The sequence below is a fragment of the Ischnura elegans genome, chromosome 4 (genome assembly GCF_921293095.1).
Source record: "Ischnura elegans chromosome 4, ioIscEleg1.1, whole genome shotgun sequence".
Classification (NCBI taxonomy): domain Eukaryota; kingdom Metazoa; phylum Arthropoda; class Insecta; order Odonata; family Coenagrionidae; genus Ischnura; species Ischnura elegans.
In genome coordinates, this window is record NC_060249.1 from 98,846,462 (window position 1) to 98,867,358 (window position 20,897).

Genomic DNA, 20,897 nt, shown 5'->3' on the forward strand with positions numbered 1-20,897 from the left:
TGTTACGCAGTCAGCCTGTAACAATGCCAACACACTGTAATTCCTGTTCATTTCAATGAATTGGGTAGCAAAACTGATTCTGGAGAGGATATTTCTATGTAAACAGGGTATCTGGTGACTGTAAAATAAGGAGAATCTGGAACCATGCTTGAATTATTATTCCCTGGAATTACGCATGAATTAGTCATGAATTTTCGCTCTAACCTGGACTTTTAAAAATCTTTTATTTAAAATTCATTTCACATAAAATTATTCCATTTCCACTAATATTATCTTTAAATTATGACTTATGCCAAGCGAGACTTTCATAAATTAAGTATAAAATTTCTATAGCTGGGTCTTTAAATGAGGAACGTAAAATAATACACGAATATAATATTAATTAAAAGAATTGAAGAGATTTTGGGCATTTTAAAAATTCCATCTATCGCATTAACCACGTGAGATTAACCTGGAATATTGTCAAATTTCCCTGGAAAACCTGGAATTATGCATGAATTTTTCTACTTTGATTGGCTGGATATCCTGATAAAGTACTAAGGGTATTTACTTCCTCGGAAATAGTAACACATTCAGCCAATTCTTCACTCTCCTTCACTAAAACACATCGATCCCCCACGATTCAGGACCGGAGCGCGAGAGAAATACGAAAGGCGGAATCAAACAGGCGTTGATCCAAATGGATTCTCAATTCCGTATGATAGGTACACTTGCACCAGCGACACCGCCCGCATGAACCCGTAGGCGACCGCATAAAAAGGGTCGCGTGGCAAAGTAATGACACCGAGGTCGTGGAAGCCACGCGGCGCCCTCCCCAAAAGACCTCGCGCGTGCGGGTCCCACCGAAAAAGGGCCCCATTGGACCCCTTCAGTGGTGGTCCTCATATGGCCGGGACCGAATCAACAAATAATGAAACCACCCGCACCCAATTCTCGCCAATCATGGCCGCAGGGAAGCAGAGAGGGGTGAGGGGGAAGGTTTGTGATTCGGTCCGAAACACTTGATTTGCATAATGCATGAATGCAGTGCGAGAGAGATTCGGTTGTACGGGTTTAGGGAAGGGGAAATCACACTCTTCCACACCCTCCACTTTCGCTTGACGACACGCAATTGTTTCGCACGCGCACGTGGAACTGTATGCAGTAAGGGGTATTTGTAGAAAGACGGCTCTACAGAGACATAAGAATGAGATGCCGCGCCGGAGGATAAAGACGTCTTCAAGTATTCAAAACTTGGAATGTAATACTTCTGTTAGGATTTTCACGCCAATATTTCCTGAAGAATTCTCACGACTAGTCATCACCAAGCATGTGGTAATATAAAAATTATCTTAATATTATGGCCTTAAAAATGTTAATATCATAAGTGATAAGAAGAGAAGGCTAAGATTTTATGTTTAGGAGAAAACATTAAAATTATTTTGAAATGGTGTGAGTGTTCGTTAAAATATCCTTCAGAATCTTCACAAATAGCTTTTAAATATTCACCATGTAAGAGAAAGAATGAAATAAACGAAAAATCTAGGGCTTAAGAAGGATAATGCTATAATTTACCCTAATACGCCGATCGGTCAAGTTTATTGATTCGAACTATTTCAAAATGCAGAAATGGACGGTATAATTTCTGAGTTTTTAATTATATGTGAAGCAAGCACCATTAGGATAATCATCAGAGAAATTATAATTTATATATGTTTGGGCAAAATTCTTTGGCTTTTCCTGTAAAGCTATACTCCATGTCTATCGGGATTTACAATTGCAGATGATATTCATTGACTCTGACAACTAGGTAAAATAGTGGAATTGGGCCACTTTTTCAAGCCGGACCACTATTTTACCAAATAAGATTTTGAGATAAACCATTTGATGCACAGATTAACCGTTTACTAGTAAATATGACGTCAGTATCGATAGTTTTCTTGAATCTTGGCATATCACGCGCGAAAATTATAGAGAAGCGTGTCATCGCGTGTTGAAAATCACCATAGATATGAGTGAAATAAATATACCTACCTACTGCGGCATCTATCACACGACGATGACTATCTAGAAAATGGTTTGATTAAATTGAGATATCGGTCAATAAGTAAATTTCAATCAAGAACGATATTATTATTTACGACTGGACTAAATCTGAAGACATGAATGGAAAAATACAGGTAACACTTGATGAATATAATCTTGAAATATTTGACACTCCAAAACAGGAGTCTGAGCATAAATTTTGCAGATATCCATCTCCATATGGTACCTCTCCAAATTTCATGGCGTTCAATTCAATGTTGAAAAAAATCCAAGGCATGGCAATTAAAAGATAAATAGAACAGATGCATACGGCCATCACGATAAGTGAAAGCTTACTTGTGAATTCAATGATACGCAGCAAAAGAGTTGATTCATTCACCATCAATTTAAATCCATTTAAAGGTTAACGGATCCATCTTCAAAATAATTAAAATCTCTACTGATGGAAAGCTGGCAGATAGTTCATTAAATTTTTCCAATCAATAAAAGTCTGGACTTAAAACAAGCGATCCTAGATTACTCGCAAGGCTGAAGGGAGTCTACGAGTTGATCCTGCATGTGAATTATTTGGAACAATTCCTGGATAAACTTCGATAAAAATACATTTAAAAGGAAAATGAGGCGGCCAGAGTTACACTTTCACTGCATCGCATCTGAATAGACACCTCGAATCGAGCATCGCGACTTCCCCACTGAAATTGCATCCCTCCGTATATACGAATACATGGGGGTGGAATAGGCCATCGTGTCATCCTCCAACAGCCCACCCCTCATATACACGTGCATGTATATATGTATATATATTATACTGCCACTGCCACTGTATATGCATATCGACCTGAGGAATGACTCGACTGCAGAGCGCCACGTTGTCGGGCGGTGGGGATGGGCGAACTGTGGAATCAGCATAGGGGGAGGGGAGGGTGGGAGGGTTGTACGTGCGAACGTGAACCTCCCACCTCTCTCCCATTACCTCCCCTCCCCCTAGTATGGAGAGGGTGGGGATGAAGCCAAGCCAGCGGCAAGGAAAGGGGAAAGCTAGGGGTAAAGGGGAGAACTACCCCGATCGATATCTCCTTCGCAGCTCACCCTGCAGATGGCGTTGCTACGCATTGGGCCGTGCGCCACTGCTACCATCCCCCACCAAACTCTCCCCTACCACCCCCCACCACAAGCCATTTTCAACCTCCCCTACATTGCCTCACACTACGGCCCAACTTGGTAACAAACATACACCCCCACTCTGCCTACCCCTCTCGCCCACCCCAACACAAAAAACCCTCCCCTCCTTCCCCATTCCACCTTCTCGTCCATCCTCTTCGCCTCCCCACACCCTCTGGAGACGGGGACAGTGGTGGAAAATCGATTTGATCTCGGGGGCGGGAGTGAGACGGCAGTTGGTGGTGGGGGTGGCAGGGGGTTGGTTGTAATGCGTTCGGGGGTGGGAAAGGGGAGGGTATTATTTTTTTTAGGGGCAAGGGAGCGTGGGGAGGGGGTTTTCAGGGTTCCGTTGCGTTAGTGGAGAAACGGACGAGGGGGTGGTAGGGGGAAAGTTACCCCCGTGAAGCGCGGATCACCGATGCGTTCGAGACTGGCGCCATAGCGCCCTCAGCGACCGCCACGACCGCGTGGCCCTCTCTGGACGCAAGTCTCTCTCTTTACCCCGATTCCAACGCGCGTATCTTAAGCTACGCTTTCACGTATGGATTTTATGCTGCGTTGCCGTTACCACGCACGTTGGTCATAGCTCCCTTTCATATTCGTATTATAGCACCATTGGATGACACCTGGCGACAGTAGTCTTAGTATCTTGTAGGTGGACAGTCCGAGTTGAACTACAAGACGACATTCCCCGGGAAACGACGAGATTATACTAGTTGTCTTTATACTTCAATTTAATACAGGAATAAAAGATTAACAAAATTTTCTGATTAAACCACCAGTGCCCCTTATCGTCTAGCATCTTTCTCCATTTCGGCGTTAGACCCATTTATGTTATTTTATTCACTTACACTGTTGCCTTCCTCGCCTATTCTCAGCAAATATTTCTTATCTGTAACGTATTCAGCATCACTTTTCTCCTCAGTAAATTACTATAAGATGCAATGACGGTAAACATTTTGAAGTGTAATATTAATGAAATAATGCTTATTTACGAGCGTACTTTTACACTGATTTTGAAATATTTCCATAAATTCACTTGAAAAACAATAACTTTATGACTTCAACCTACCCAAGTTAGATTCGATGTCTTCCTATTTGTCGGGCTATGGCTATACTATCCAAATGATCAAGACCTAAATACGAGGATTTCGTAAACAAGGACGCAAACAGAGTCAGCGCTCGCGTTCTCGCATTTCAGTGCGTACACAGCCTTCAGTAGCGCAGAATCGGATGCAGTAAACACGTATTGGGTCCAACCTGTGGTTAAATTTGGAAACTAAAACAGATAGCTGCTACCTAGTTCAGCGAGATAAAATTTTTTTAATTTTAAACCAAGTGGACCGTTAACTGAACTAGCATCATGCTGAATTCTATGAGAAGAATTAACACTACAAATGGAATACAAAACAGGAGTGATGAAATGTAGATTAGCGACAAATTGGTCATATAATTTTACGACATTAAACTGCGATCATTTCAATAAAATTTAGAACTCACGGGATCATAATGGCGCTGGAATATTCTAATACTCTCGTGAGTCGAATCTAGAGTTTTTTGGACGTATATTCAAACTTTTGCCACATAGACTCTAAGAGTTCGTGAAGAAATTATTAGTATTATTATTAATGCATAGTAAAAACTCAACTGTATAAGAATAATATGTGAATTGATAAATAGATGCTTACCTTTTGAGAACATAGGACACTCCAGGAAAGATGAGACTCCGTGCAAATTCAGTGATCAGGAAACCTGAAATAATCAAAATGAGAGATTAGGGGAATGATTTTAAGACCATTTCCTGTTAAGAACAATAAATGCAAGGATACACTACTTTAATTTTATAGATATATTAAAATAGTTAATTAAAATTAATGTAATGCTAAAAAGTAAGTGTGATATGCATACGATCAAGTAATTAATAGATGAGCCGAATCACAAAGAGTTGTAGGTGATGATGCGAATAAAAACCAAATTAAAGGATAGATGAGAGCAATATTAGAATACGTTATACCAAAAAAACCATTTTATTCATAAAATGAACTTTTTCAAATGATCATTTGAATACCTTTTCCTAAGATAAACATCTTATAAGACATCTTTCAAATCTTTCTCGAATTGAATCTATAAATAAATCCCATGTAAATCTTTCGAGGAGTATGATGACACAATGCTTTTCAGCGAAAACTCCCAATTACTAGCACAATTATGATGAAGTTATAAATATAAGAGCATGATTTCATATCTGAGGCAGTTACAATAGCCGGAAACATGATGCATGAGTCGGAGAGAAACGCTTAAAAGACTGCGCATGCGCAGGGGTCATGTTCGTCCACTATGTCAAGCCACGGAGATGTAAGCACGTGTCGTAGGGCTTACACCCACCTTTGGAGTGATAGGGATGAGAGTCCTTAATACAAGAAAACGACGGACTGCCGACAGTTCCCATTCTCACCCGCATCCTACGCTTCTTGGACCTACAGTTATGGGAGATGGAGAGATACCATTTTCCACCTCTCTTTTCTTCCCCTTTCCAATTCCGTCGTCCCGTTCATAACGCACGGAAGATTGAAATTTCGTGTCCTCACGATTGACACCCGGTAGCGTCGGTCGCCCCCACCCTCCGTCGCTGCAGGTCTAACGGTCTCTCCCAAGAAATGATCACGATTCTCGTCTCTAAAAGGGAGAGAGTCAGTCGAACTAGTCGGGTATGCAGAGGCAATATACTATCCTGAGCGCCAACCAAAAGTAAAACAGATACTACGAAATGCTAAGCGAGAGTACAAAAAATGGCGTATATTAGGCCACAGAATTGGCTTCAATTTCCGAGAACTGTGGTTTACCGCCGGTGGTAAAAAATATTCCAATGGAGTCGCTAATCAATTATCTGGGTGATATCCAGTTGAAAGTTGTATGAAAGTCAACGCTCCAAGCAAACTTGAAAACTTTTTTTTCAGGCGAATAAGTGATAGAAGTTGAATCGGTTATATTTAGTGCTCAAAGTATAGGCCAATTACCATAAGCTAAGGCTCAAATATCAAATAATAAAAGTATTTTCACCGGATCAGTTTACTGCACGTCTTTTATCACCGGATGGCCGTTGTCATTAATTAGATACGAAGTTGCATGCTAGGATATAAAAAAATCTTATATTGACAATGATTTTATCATCCTGTGGTCTTATAATAACTGGCCAGGAAAATTAATACGACATTCTTAATAATTCAACTCAAATCCAACAGTTTGAATTTCGCGTATGAATTTTCTCAATTTTGGAAATTCGCCGTGCTTTTCATAGATTAGGGACTATGGATGTTTAAAGGAGAATAATCATTATGATGCTGACCGTTTATCTTTCATATAGTCTGTGGAAAGGAGAGCCAGAAACAAGTACACCCACAGGCAACGGCAGCGGCAGAATACGCGCTCAAAGTGAGGGACGTGTTTTGTCACCTAAAAATCCCTCCAAAAACACCGTATCCACAGCGAAAGGGGAAAAAAATTCCACGAACCGAAAAAGGTGCGGTGGCGGAAATCACATTTGTTACATTTCCCTTTCATTCTGCCATAAATCAAATGGGAGTTACTTCAGTGGAAACGGTATTCTTGCGCGGCAGCGCGGTGGTTGAGAGAAAGGGGCGTCGAAACTCAGTCTCCGAACTAACCACAAACAACTGACTCAACTCCATGAATTCGAATGACTCGCGAACCGAACTTTCGTCACCACATGGAATGGAAGTACAAAACCGATGGGACACCCTTGTAGAAACACCAATTATATTTTTACATAAATGGACATATACAATACACCGCGTAGACCCCATTACAGTTATGATTATAATTTCGTTTTTTTTAAAAAACCGAAAAGGACAATGAAGTCTTCTTTAACAATTACGCTGGTGCACATACACATACATTCAACCCTGGATGGTGCGACAACCCACCCAGGCGGGATTCGATCCCGTAACCCCTCGATTAGTAGCCGGGGACTTCACCCCGCCACCATCGAGGCCGGCATAATAAAGGATACTCCAGAGAAAAGAAAATTCTGGGGCATGTCGAGGAGCAGAAAAAATTGCATCACAAAAAGCGATAAAAATGCAATGAGAGCAAAACTCTGAAGAAATTCTGAGAAAAGAGCCCTTTCATTGACTGCGGATGCATCAGAGAGGAAATTTATGTGCCTCTCAGAAAGCGGTCTTATGGCTCAATTCAATTATGTTATCAGCCACTTTGTTGTTTTTTTCAGCACCTTTCAACATTATGATAACTTCAACTTGATGATACATATTTCAAATATTAATAACATAAAAAACCCAGGTTGGGCAGAATCACAGTACACAAAAAAAAGGATAAAAAACACTCACAGTACTTAATTTTTTTACACCGAAAATTTAGTACTGTGAGTGTTTTTTTATCTTTTTTTGTGTACTGTAATTCTGCCCAACATGGGGTTTTTTATATTATTTACCTCGTCGAGGAACATTTCGAAGTGTCTATTGTTTCAAATATTAATTATATATGTACATCTACGGTTCTGAAATACCGAATAAGCAAACGAAAATCGCACTGTTGTATGGTTATATTACACATAATTTTAATCAACATGCGAACGTTTTACGAATAACATATCATTCATTTCACGCAAATAATATTTTCCCTGACTTTCAACCGACTCCCGCATTCAACACCGTGAGATTCAATATGGACTAAAGGAAGATAAGTTCGGGTACCGTGAAAAGGAAGGAATATATATTGCCATAAACAGTTACAGAACACATTTTTTCAGGGGCCACTTGAAGTAAAACGAAATCGACATTCACCCACATCGTTTTGCGGTGGGAACTCCCTTAATGTGATTAGATGTGACGTGGTCAGGTGAGGGGAACGGTAAGGGTGGGAGGTAAGGTAAAACAGAGGGGGTGAGGGAACCGTAGAGAAGGAATGGAACTGTGGAATGAGGAGCTGGCGAAGCGAAAAACATCGCTTTTACTCCTCCTCCTCCTCCTCCCAAGTCCCTTCTTCCTGGCCTCTGAATCGAATCTGATTTCGAGATGAGGAAAATCTGATTTTTCGGAGATCGGGAGATATGATTCGGAGGTAGAGGGGATGGTAAAAAAAAATAAAAATAAAATAGGAACTCGCTCGCCACACGTTTATCCTAAAATTCTTATTCCCAAGAGGAATGGAGGAACGGCGAAGAGAACTACTGCACACGTTCCAGCAGAGAGAGGGAGAGAGAGAGAGAGAGAGAGAGAGAGAGAGGGAAGGGATGGGAGATGTATAAACCAAAGCGGTAGGGCTTTCCTCACGTTACGCCACCGATCTCCAGCCGCTTTGCACTCACCACCGCTCGGAATCCCGACTCGAATTCCGGTTGATCCTATACTCCCAAAAGTCCTCCCACATCTCCCGCACGGCTGTGAACACCGCGGGCCGCATCCCTCCGCGGTTCTAACCCGTTTATATTTATCTCAACCCTCTCATAAAAGCCGGATTGGATCACACTAAGCAAACTCAATCATGGGTGCAAATTCCACCAATTTAGACAGCTGTAAATCTCAAAAAGGCGCCGACAGCCCGTGCATAGGGAATATATGATTGATATTAGATCCATTGTCCCCACCCCTTCCACTCTTTGCCCCCCCTTTTTTGGTATATAACCCACAGCAACGCTATTTGTACTGCTAGTCCTATGAATATGATACAGTATATCGAAACTAGTCAGGAAAATAAAGTTCCAAATTGTAGAAACAGCAAAGTTTTTCATTCACAAATCAGCATTGTTGACGAGTTCACTTCGTGGAGATTCATTGTAATAACATGCAAACAGCCGCAGTAATTTTCAACAATATTTTATTCGCTCCAACGTTTACCTACACGTTATTATCAAGAACTGTCTCTCTTAATAATGGCATATAAACTTTGAAACCGACTGAGCGAATGAAACAGGGTGGAAAATTACTACCGATATTTACATCTATTTAGATGAATAATATCTTTCGGACTTCAAGTGGGTATTCGGTATTTCCTGTCGTTCTCCACCAAGACAGAGTATTTTTTCGTTGTATATACAATACAACTTCCACTGCAAAAACAATATCGATGACCTAGTTATGGTGGAATGTAGTGTGGTTGTAGGCATAGAATAAAGTTTTGAAAAGTCTGGAAGAAATTCTCCGCAAATATATACGTACTTAGATATATTTGGAATATTCAAATAAAATAATATATTAAAATTTCTGAGATATAGGCATCAATAAAGCATTGTAACAACTTCAAAAAATTATTTACAATTTGCTTGCCTTCAATTTTATTGACCAGAATGAAAAAGACCTTCAAAAAGGGATTTCCCTAATATTGCCAAGCATAATATTATTCCTGGTTCGGCGTGCTCCTAAGAAAAATCGAATTAAAGGGCACATGAATAATGAAAATAAATATAATGCTGGGATATTCGAGGATTCAAACCAAATTCTTGCACAAAAAAATGAAGTCTTAAGAATTTAATGCGATAGAATTAGGAGGGAAAAAATGAGAACTATTGCTACCACACTAAAACAAATCTGATAAAAAAATACATAAGAGTCGAGAAATAGAACGAGATGCAAATTTGCTCTGTTAAAGCAACTCATAAAGTATATATTTTCTTTGAGGATGATTTTCTAATTTAAAAATGTCGTCAATAACATCCACGAGCTCGCTTACTTCGGTACTTCATGTGCCAATATTTGACTTCGTGTGAATTTAAAAACCCAAAACCAGAACGTTTGTGAAGTGACGCGCGACACAACTTCAACAATCGTTCCAATCGGCCACCATGGCCCACGACTGACCTGAACACAAACATCACCTGGTCTTTGATGGCGCAAATGTCATAGCCAGTGAGAGCCAACATTTGCCTAGCGTGATTCAAGTGCCCATAGAAATAACCAAACACCACCGGATACCAGCGTACACGGTTGATAAACACCCTCCGGCTCGCTGTTACGTCCGATCCAAAGACAGACCGGCGAAAAGCCAATCAACATGTACGTTCGGTTCCGTAGGGAACCCCAGTGGCCGTGATTAGACGTACACGTACAGTGAATGCAGGAGGTAGACACAAGAAAGTAAAGAGCTTAGAAAATATCGAGCTGAGATACGAAAAGTATAAAGACAATACAAAAGAGGGTTGGGGTTACTTTCACCGCCGTGTTGTTGAGTACATTACACAAATTGCCATTTAAATAAACGCTCGATAGTTTACTTCACTCTTGTTGTATTAACGATGCTCGAAAACATTAGGATTACGCCAGGGGTCAGACAAAGGACCCGAGAAAAAGAATATTCAACGTAAGTCATATTTTATGAGTGCAATAAATTTCTAGGATTCATCTTTTTTTATGAAGTTCTCGGTCATAATCGCTATTTCCACCGTTACACACTGAAAAAAATAAGCCTCAATTTAAAGTTCACTAAAAATATAAAGTAAATTATACATTGAATAAAAAAATTTCCCTTTACACAGCCTTTCTTTTCCAGCAACAAGTACAATTAAATATTATGAATTTAAAAAAAATTGAAACATTCGGTTGAATGAATAAATTTATTTCACTTGGCCAAAATGAGTTAAAATTCTTCCTATTGTATTTCTTTTTGTGGGTGCGTCCTTTTTTTTCTTTGCCATTTTGGCAGTTAGGAAATTTATGTTCACCTCAGGTGTCGAGTCTAAGTTATGACAACATGTCAATATGTATTGACAGGAGGGAAAGGGATATGAACACACGATACAAAATGGAAAGAGGACGCGAGATGTAAGGGTGGAAGATGGTAGACGAGAAAAATGAGAGAGGGAAAGAGTGGCTTCACTAGGACTTGATTCTAGGACCTCCCGATAATGCATGAGTAAATGAACTATATACGACAAGGTATTCTAGGTAATAAGGAAAAAAGGCATTGTACAAAGCTAAGCCCTGATGATAGTTTAAAATAAACAGAAACGTTGGCTAAAACTTTTTTGCATCACATACATTGACCTATACTCCGAGAACTATTTCGTCATGAATTAAACGAGGTCAAGATAAGAAGAAAAAAATTAATTAGGTAATAAGGAATAAAATATTAAGGCAATATTGGAAATATTCGGGTTCTAAACGAATAAACATACTGCAAAACTAGTCTTAAAATAATTTCATGGTACATTTCTATCTGTGTGGTTTCAAAAAACCTTTTCAACGGACTTCTGAAACACGATGAAAAGTTTAACTTTTCGTCGTCCCCACATTAATGGAAGAGAAGAGGGAGGGCTCTCTAGGAGGAAGGTGACTGTGACGGAGAGAGCAGAATGAGAGCAAAAGAAAGCAAGTAGGGAGCAGAGGAGTTTTGGGTTTCCCAAAAGTAGCGGACGAGGCGCGCGTGCGACCATACCAGAGAAGAAGAGGAATCGGGGGGCGGGTAGCCGTGATTTCGCAAAGCACCGCATAACGTGGACGTCGAACGCCGACGAGACGCCCGACCCGTATTTCGGCTTTAATAATAAATAGCGCCACCTCAAACCCCTCTCTCTCGCCCGGCTAAAAACCCCTTGGGAGCAAAAGGGAGAGAGAAGAGAGAGGGTATAAGGCAATGGATGTGAGTTTGTGTGTGTGTGAGAGAAGGATACGAGAGAACAGGGGGGGAAGACGAACACGAGGTGTAGAATGGTGGTGGCACAGAGAGCGCTCCTGACGGCGGGGAAATGAATTACTTGGAGGAAGATGGAGGGTTTGGGGGAGGGGGGAGGTGGTCGTGAGGGAAATGGGGTGGATATGTGGGAGGACGAGGAAGAGGGGGGGAGGATAGCGGCGCATCACTCTTCTCCCGATCCGTCGGTGCGACAGAAAGGGCACCCCTTACGTACAATGTAAACTCGACGCGCATGCGCAGGCCCGCGCAAAACCCCCGTAGTGAGAGGGCCTCCGCTTTAACCTTCAAAATGCCTCACCTACCTGGTGGCCCCGATTCGCTCCGTCAGTTCGCAACTCTTACCCTCTCTCATCTTGCCCCCAACCCCTCTCTCTTATAATACCTCCCTTTTCGGGGGTTGATTTGAATCAAGGGACACGAGGTGATTGGCAAGGGATGAGCGATAGGGTTAAAGTTGCTTACAGGAGCTAAATGAATAAATACATAATCGTCCGATCAACAGATTTCAGGTACATAAATTAATTACAAGCAGGCTGATTAATTATCAAATGCGGGTTATTATCGCAGTTATTACGGTTCAGCGGCTTTCGCTAATCAGACAATGTATCAATTTACGATATACACAAAGACAGAGAGAATATGAATTTCTTAATGTTCCCAAATTATATGTAGCTATTAATTTGAGTATTTTATAATAACTTCTTAACGTCACTAAAATGTAACTGATGTAAATAAACTCTTCTAAAGATGTAAACAAAATATTCTATCGGATTGCTAATTACTACGGAGATCGGTTTTTCACCACTGATATGGAGCAAAACTATGAGCCCAGTGCACTGATATTACCAAAGAGCGGCTTCATAAAAAATTAACCCTTAAAAATTTTATAGCCATTTCACCATGCGCCTACAAGAGAAGAATGATATTGTTAAAAGGAAAATTTCCTTTAGGAGAAGATACCCCTATGAAAAATTTTTCCTGCATATAATTAAAATACCCAGTAAAAGCTTTATTTAAGAAAAAACATATCACGAAGAGTTTAATTTAAACGCAAGTGCGTAAATATCTTACTGTCACAGGACAAAAATCTTGCGCCAGTGGTAAAAGGAGGTGTTTCCAGGAAGAGGATATGAGTTTGTTGAGTCAGTTCGTAAAGCAGATACGATCGAACATATTTAAGGAGATAAAAATCATGAAGAATATAAGAAAGAATAAAGTGTATCAGAAATGGAGATTGAGAAAAAAACATACACTCACGTAGACTGCTGAGTAGGTATATATGAATAGGAAGGTAGAAACAATAAGCAGAACGACAAAAAACTGCACGTGACATGAAGCATGACATATAAAGCTAAATTTCTATTTAAATTGAGGTGCTGAAAAGCCAAGGGGTGTAAGTGTTTTTTGTTTCCAAACAGAGTTAGGTACAGAAATAAGGTAAAGAGAACAAACGAGATCAACTATGTATTTCGTAGTTCATTTGGTTTTTCACTCAATTTCAGCACAGAAGAGAGAATCACTCGAATCCCTAGGCCACCAAGTTTTTTATTTGTTTATTCTATAATTTTCTGTACCTAACTCTGTTTAGAAAAATAATCACTTGTACCCTTGGCTCCTCACCCCCTCAATTCTGCTTAAAATTTCAAAGGGAAAAAGAAGAATATCATTGATGAGAATGATAAGCATACAATATTTTCCATGCAAGGTTGGATCATGGCGGATAGCTGAGAATATGTAGGATGGGAAGGCAGCAAATGAATTTGGAGAGGATGCATGACGCATTCTAGGGTTGAAAGGTTTGACAAAGGGACCACCACAAATTCCGTATGTGGGCACATTTAAATCCAAATAAAACCTTAACTCTACAATTGTAATTATCAGAAAACCATTAATTATTTTACGCACCCAAAAATAGTTATTAAATGCGTTAAAAAATAATTGCTCATAATCTACCTTTAAAACGAGACCTCTGAATGTAGTCGATGAGCATGATATACCTTCCATATTGTTCGTTCTCGGCTCAGGTCACGGCTGATGGCCGCGAACTATGTTTGTAGGGTAGGAGATACATAATATAGGGGTGCAGGGTGTATATTAGGGTGGAAACGTTGTGTAAGCACCGCAGGGGGTGGTAGAATAGAAAGATGCACCTCGAGGAAACCAGCCGTGGGCGGTGGGTTTGAGGAGACTATAATCGAGGCATGGGCCGAGAGGAGAACGCCAGCGCTGCAGGTGAGCGGAAAGCGTCGTAGGAACAAGAGACAGACGGTCGCCCGCATTGTAGCCCCCATCCTCCTCCTCCTCCGCCCGCTCCGTGCACGCTTGGTCGCTCACCCGAAGGTGGAAGGAAAGGGGGGGAGTTGGGAGGGGAGACAGGAAGGAGGGTTGCAACTCACGCACTCTGCTGGCTTCCCGCTTAATTATTTTTCCCGCGCCAAACGAGCAAAAAAAATACGTAACGCGCGCGCGAGACGGCAGACGTCGACTTTGGACTGATGCGAGTGTGGGAGAGAAAGGGAGAAGGGCCCTTTTTTGGTTCACCAATTCACTCGCAAATCGATCGTTTTCCAACCGCTAATGACGCGATTGTGGTGATTGAAACACTGCTTGATTGTGTGTGCTAACTCTCTTGCCATTCAGTTTCACGCCCGCGATTATTATTTCATGGAAATTATTGCTGTGTTTCCATCACCTATTCTCGATAGAAGAGTGACTTAAAATAAAAGTCGTAGTAAAAATTAGGAAAATTTAATGCTAAAATGTAACTTAAAAGCATAAAAAAACCTCATGTTCGTTATTGCAGATAGTGTATAGTCAAATAAATAATTTGACGGGATGAGTAATTAAAGAAAAAATGAGAAGATTCATTTTTCCAAGAAAAACTGTGGTCCATTGCCAGTTTATGCATCGGTATATTTTCTCATTAGTCCCTCATGACAAACCATGGGGTAAAAGGCTCTGAGGTATCTCCTAAATTACCTGGCCTATGACTTACGGCAGCCATTTATGAGTAATCCATGGTAAATAGTGCATTAGTATTCATAAAATTATGGTTGATTGAATGAAACGAGTACTGTGTGAATATAGCAAAGGTTGTTCTTGGGATAATGCATCATTCATTATCATATTCATTAGATCATTGGGCTAGAACCACAATTAATAAATGTATAAAATTAAAACAATTGTGCGTATAGCAAAATTTCTCACTTAATTTGCCGCGGCAGGCATTCAACCCATGTAATTAACGTCCCACATCCTTGAGTATAAGCAATAACTCCTGGTCTGACGGATAATGGGAATAAAATGTGAATATCGACGACTTGAGGGCAACATCGTCTATGGCGGACGGAAACGAGCCCACATGCTCGCAATCAAGTGGTGATTGCAACGCTCTGCAAGACACGTGCGTAACAGCGGGAGTGCCTCGGCTTCCAACGACAGAAAATCAGGTGAACGTTTTCAGCATGATAAGATAGCACGTACGAACATATGAAAATCGCAGACACGCACGTTAGAGCAAGCGATATGGAAAAAGATGTACGCAGAAGAGTGGGCATGAGCGTTGTGTGTCTAAAAATGGATAATTGCAAGAGAACAGCTGGAAAATATTCACACCCGGGTGATTATTTTCCACGACAGTTACCATTTTGACTTGCACGGACCAATTTAAAAAAAAAGATATCAGCTCTGAAAACACTTCATCGGAGTAGAAATATACGAGACTCAAAACACATAAAACACGAGACGCTACTATACTTATATAGCCTTATATTCAGGTTGTATTTCATTGGAATTGGATTCATCAAAATGATGAATAAAGTAAAATATGGGAAAAATTTTTTTTCGATGCCCACCATCTTAAAATATGATTATATGCAAATGATATCTATTTATTGAAATTAATGAATTAAGGTAAATGCAAGCAGTCCATGTAGAAATATATGTATAACTGCCCTATCACAAAAAAAAACATTGGCGACTTCATGGTAACTACAAGCAGTAATGCCTTCGTGGTAACCTATTTCTTTGTACACTCAATTTACGCTTACTGGGCTCGACCTTTGTGTTTTATACGTATTCGAAACACCTACGTACATATCGTTGACATCGTTGACGGGATTTCAACAAAAAATGCCATAAATGCCCATAATTTCAGCAAAAAATTGAACTAATTGAATCCCTTCCTACTAATTTCCGAATCTCAACAGCTGAGGAAATTAATTTAGCTTAGAGCACCTTAACTTGATTATAATGAGAGAAACTGTTTCCACCATGGGGAGGGACATTACACGTGAAGAAGAGAACTATAAGATGTTGATGGTCTCCGCGGCGGGTTTAATGAATTTTTTAAGGTGTAGTTGCGCGGCGGATAGTCCCGGTGGGGGGGTTCATGATTACACGGACGCGTTTATGTCGCTCTCCCTTCCTTCCGACTCCCATAAATTGCCTCCTTCCCCCAGTACAGCCACGCTAACACCGCCAGCACTGTTTCTCGGAAACACGACGGTGACTGTAGTAGTAGCAGACTCCACCGAGGCACGCACCTGGCCAGACGATGCCATATTACCACCCCCAATCCAAATGCCTCCTGGGTTCCCCTCAGCAGATGCTACCCAAAGATAACGTAGGCCACGTTTTTTTTTTCCTTACCGATATCCGACGTCAGAGAATGATGTTTCAACTTACAAAGTATTAGGTTTCGACCACACACCTACACATATATGAGTGGATTATGTTGGAGGAGATAAGGGGGATCAGGATCAGAGTATGGAATAATCCTAAGGAAGTATACATGTGCAATACCTTTACAGAGGCCTGAAGGAAGGCGTATGGAAGACACATCTGGTACTGGGACATCTGTCACGAAAGTAAATATTAAGGAGATGTCAATGAAAGTAAAGGCAGCGGTTATTTTCCAGATAAGTTATTGTTTAGTACAAAATTTTTAAATAATTTGTTGTAAATGAAAAAAAACATATCTTGCACGAACTCAGTTCATAAATGCGTTACGCTTATTTTGCCGCTACTTTTAGTCTTGAACGGTATAAAATGCGGCGTAATATAATTTTTTCTCAGGCACCCCGATAGCCTCTGATCCAAATTCCTCGAGCAACCTACCCTTAACAATTATCCTCCAATTGGCTCGTTCACTAATTTTATTTTAATGCCGACTTTGATAAAAAAAAGAGTGGTAAAAGTATTTTTCCGTTTTTTTAACCTGTCGTTTACTTCTTGAGGAATTCGCTACTAAAAATTGACGGTCCAACCCCGTCCGCACATAATTTGGTGACGCCAGAAACTCGCGCCAAGCGTGTCAACTCTACTCGGGTACTCCTCAACCTCGTGCACGGAAAGATCAATGAACAGAATGCAATTTTTTCCCTTAAAATCCGACTTTGTGGAGTATTATTACGCTGTTGACTACTTTTTGAACCCAATAACTCCCTTGCAAGTCATTTATAAGGTTCGCTGACTGGCTTAAAGAAATTTAAGCCCCTTAAAAGCTTATACGGCTTCCATTTTTAAGGTTTAGAAAGGTAAAGCTTTGTGAGCCTGCATACAAAAAAATGAAAACAACTTACCAAAAAATTGCGAGAAGCAAGATCTCTGGAGATAATGAACGATGCTCTTCCATGTGAAATACAATAAAAAATGAAAATAACTATATTTCTTCCGAGTAAACTAAAGATTTAGCCAAGCCACTGATAATACGCTACCTATATTGCAAAAGTTCCTATATACAAAGCGTGAAATGATGATATTTAAAATAAAAAATGGATTTCAATGAATTCAAAGATATATGAAATGATCATATTTTCCTTTCATTGTTACCTGTTCCGAAAAACTTTCACGAAAGTTAACCAAAGGATATAAATTACCGAGTTCATTTCTATTTGCCGGTCGATTGGTGAACTACTGTGAAATGAAACTCCACAAGTAACCTCAGTCAGAAGTGCTTTTGCCAGTCCCATTCTCTTGCTCGCGTCACGCAAGTTTTAAATTATGCACCGGCAGCACTCATAAAAGATTACCGATATATGTTTTTGCTGCCACCTTACGGTACCTCTTCCATTTCCATTCCTTGCCTTTCTAAGTCACATCGTTTGTCAGAGACGTTCTCCTTTCAACGTCCTTGAGCTCTATTTATTCTCCCGAAAAGCCAGAGCGAACAAGAAGAAAAAAACGATAATACTGGTTTACCTAATGGATCAAAGAAAAATTTCTATGGGGTTGCTTGAAAATACAGTGAATCATGCCATGCAGTGGCGTATCGAAAAGAAAACAAAATATTGAAAATTTATGAATTCACAAAAGATTTCTTTGACAAATGAAGTTTTTTCGATTATTAAAAGTATTAAAATTAGTTTAAATCCCTCTACTTAGTACTCTGTTTTTCCAAAAATTTCCCCTCTGGTTTTGAACCCCCCCCTCCGAACGAAATTCCTGGCTCCGCCACTGATGCCATGGATTAAAAGGTTGTTTTAAAGACGGCGACGGAGAGGTATTAGACAAAATTAATTAGAAATTCAGCGTAGAGGTTTACGAGATTTACACCGCGTGTGTCCATCTGTATAGACGGCAGTTTCGCCGGCATTGCAGCTGACTTCTTCAGGTCAGTGAAGGAACTTTCGTCCACACAGATGGACACTCGCGGTGTAAATCCCGTAAACCTATACGCTGAATATTTGCCACACCGCGAAAGCCTACACAAAGAATTATGTAATAACCTTTAACTTTCATGACAACAAATATTTAAACTTTCTAAATACCCAGGTTAACCATTAATATCAGTTATTTGTGGTTTTACTTTTAACACCGATGGACACACTGAAGTTATAATGCTTCACAGCTACCAGATTTCAGGTGTACCAACAACTATATCCAGAGCGAAGATTGATCGGGTAACGATAGGAGTATTTAGACTCCTCAATTCATGCCACATCCATTTATCCCGCTCAACTAACCACGTTGGCGCCAGCCTCGGAGATTAACATATAGCAACAGACGGTGAATTTCTTTTCAAGTGCTCGCGTTCGAATGGTCGTCCGTATGTGATCAGAGTTTGAGCGTTTCCGACATGAGCGGGCGACGAAGTGAGTAAAGACACCGGGCGGGAAAAGTCGTTAGCGACGGCACTCTAATCCCTCGCGCGGATGTTTCACACAACTCGATGAAACGACGACTGCAGCGCCAAGCTAAAAGGCGCGAAGCGACCTCGAAAATCCGATAGACATGCCGCTAATGCCCTCACATGGACGCCCAAGAGATGGTGACCAGTACGCTTCAAACGCCTAACCACGAGGGACATTTCAGTGGCAAAATCAGGGTGACCTATTCAAGATTTTCCCACGTTTTCCAGGTCAAAATTTTGTATTCAAGGTCTACGTCAAATATCTTTGCATATTCTCTGAGCAAGAGGTAATTCAATGCGAAATAACTGAAAAACCTAGAGCTAAGATATTTCTTTCAGTTCCCTAAACATTCTACTGGAATTGAAAGTTAAACCTCCTCGGTTCTGGCGTTTTGTATTCAATACAACGAAGTTTTCCTCCTTTCACCATTTGGCTGAGTGAAATGCTATTGTAACTTGTTCAGCGCATCCTGACAGATAAAAGCATCATGATTCACAGAAATCGCCAATGTTGTTTGTTAAAATCTTATTAACCAAAAATATGTAGATACGCTCCGGGACTGAAGAGGCTATATGTAATATTGAAAATAAGACAAATGCATTTATTTCAGGTGATAGGGATGAAAAATAAAAGGATGTAAAGTGTAGGGTCTAAAAGGTATGGATACAAAGGAAAATGATTTCTGTTCGTTCAGCAGTATTTTATTTCCAACTTCTCCGTAAACAGCACTTAAAGGACTTCCCATTAACAAAGCATGATTAACAAATGATTAATAAAGCACGACACATACCCTGAATATGGACCACCTACCCAGGAGGGATTCGAACCTGCGACCTACGATTTTGCAGGCGAGCGTTTAAGCGTTTTATTATACTTTACCCTTCCGCCACCCGAGGCCGTCCGGACGGCGAGTATAAAAGGTACCCACATAAACAAGAGAGAATAAATGTTATTACTGGCTAGAAACCTTTAGCTAGTTTTTTTAATAGAAGGAAAAAATAAAAATGTACGACAAAGGAATTAAAAAAAAGGATATTCATAAAGATCGCGATATAAAAAAATATTCCCACGGTTAACACCCAAGAAAAGTGTTCATGCTCCTCTGCGCTGCTTTTGTCTGACCAGCAGCGGTAGAACACGAGTTTTTGCGGAGTTAATCGTAGGGAAACGAGACAAAGACTTCGAGAGAGAGTCTAAGTTCTCCAGTGATCCCGCGAACTCGTGGGACACCGTCGAGTAGGCATGAAGTGGGGCGCCTTGTGCAAGAGAAAGAGAGGAAAGTGGGGAGTCGATTTGTGTGTGTTTAGTAGCTTTGCCGGCTTTGATCTGAAGTCGGCGCTGACCGAGTGAAAATAAAAAGAGGGGTGGGGAGAAGATATAGGGGGTGGAGGAGGATAGAAGTATAAAAGGGGAGGCAGGAGCAAAAGGAAGAAGGGGAAGAGAGGGGCGGGATTGATTGAAACAAAGGGAAGTCAACAGAAAGAGGGGAGCGATTGAATTTTGATGGGTTTCGGATCGCCCACGGCGAGGTCAAACGGGGTTGAAGAGATAGGACGGCGCAAGGAAGCGAAGAAAAGAGAGCACCAGAATGAACCCAGCCTCTTTCTACTGCATGGCAGATTATCTAATTCTGTTAACTGGTCCATAACTGGTTCATATTAATCGGGAAAAGTTAATAGGAAAAATATTTGCGATTAGAGAAAAAAATCATGTCGGCTGAAACGGTCATTCAATTTAGCATGATGAATTGGAGCGTCAATGCAGTGAATAATAATTAATTCAGATTTTATTAGCGAGAGAGAGAAATCCAATAATTCGACTTTAATACTAACTCTAACGTAAAGTTTATACTGCTATACTGACAAATATTGAAGATTGACTATTGGGAGATAAAAATACAATTTTATAAGC

At 40.5% G+C, this 20,897-nt stretch overlaps 1 long non-coding RNA gene across 1 annotated transcript in view; it reads right to left on the minus strand.

Annotated features, from left to right (window-relative positions):
• LOC124157825 overlaps positions 1-20,897 on the minus strand; it is a 180,592-nt gene that overhangs the window by 127,765 nt on the left and 31,930 nt on the right. The window contains exon 3 of the long non-coding RNA XR_006864657.1: positions 4,875-4,938. This is a non-coding gene — a long non-coding RNA (uncharacterized LOC124157825). The remainder of the gene's footprint in view (positions 1-4,874; positions 4,939-20,897) is intronic.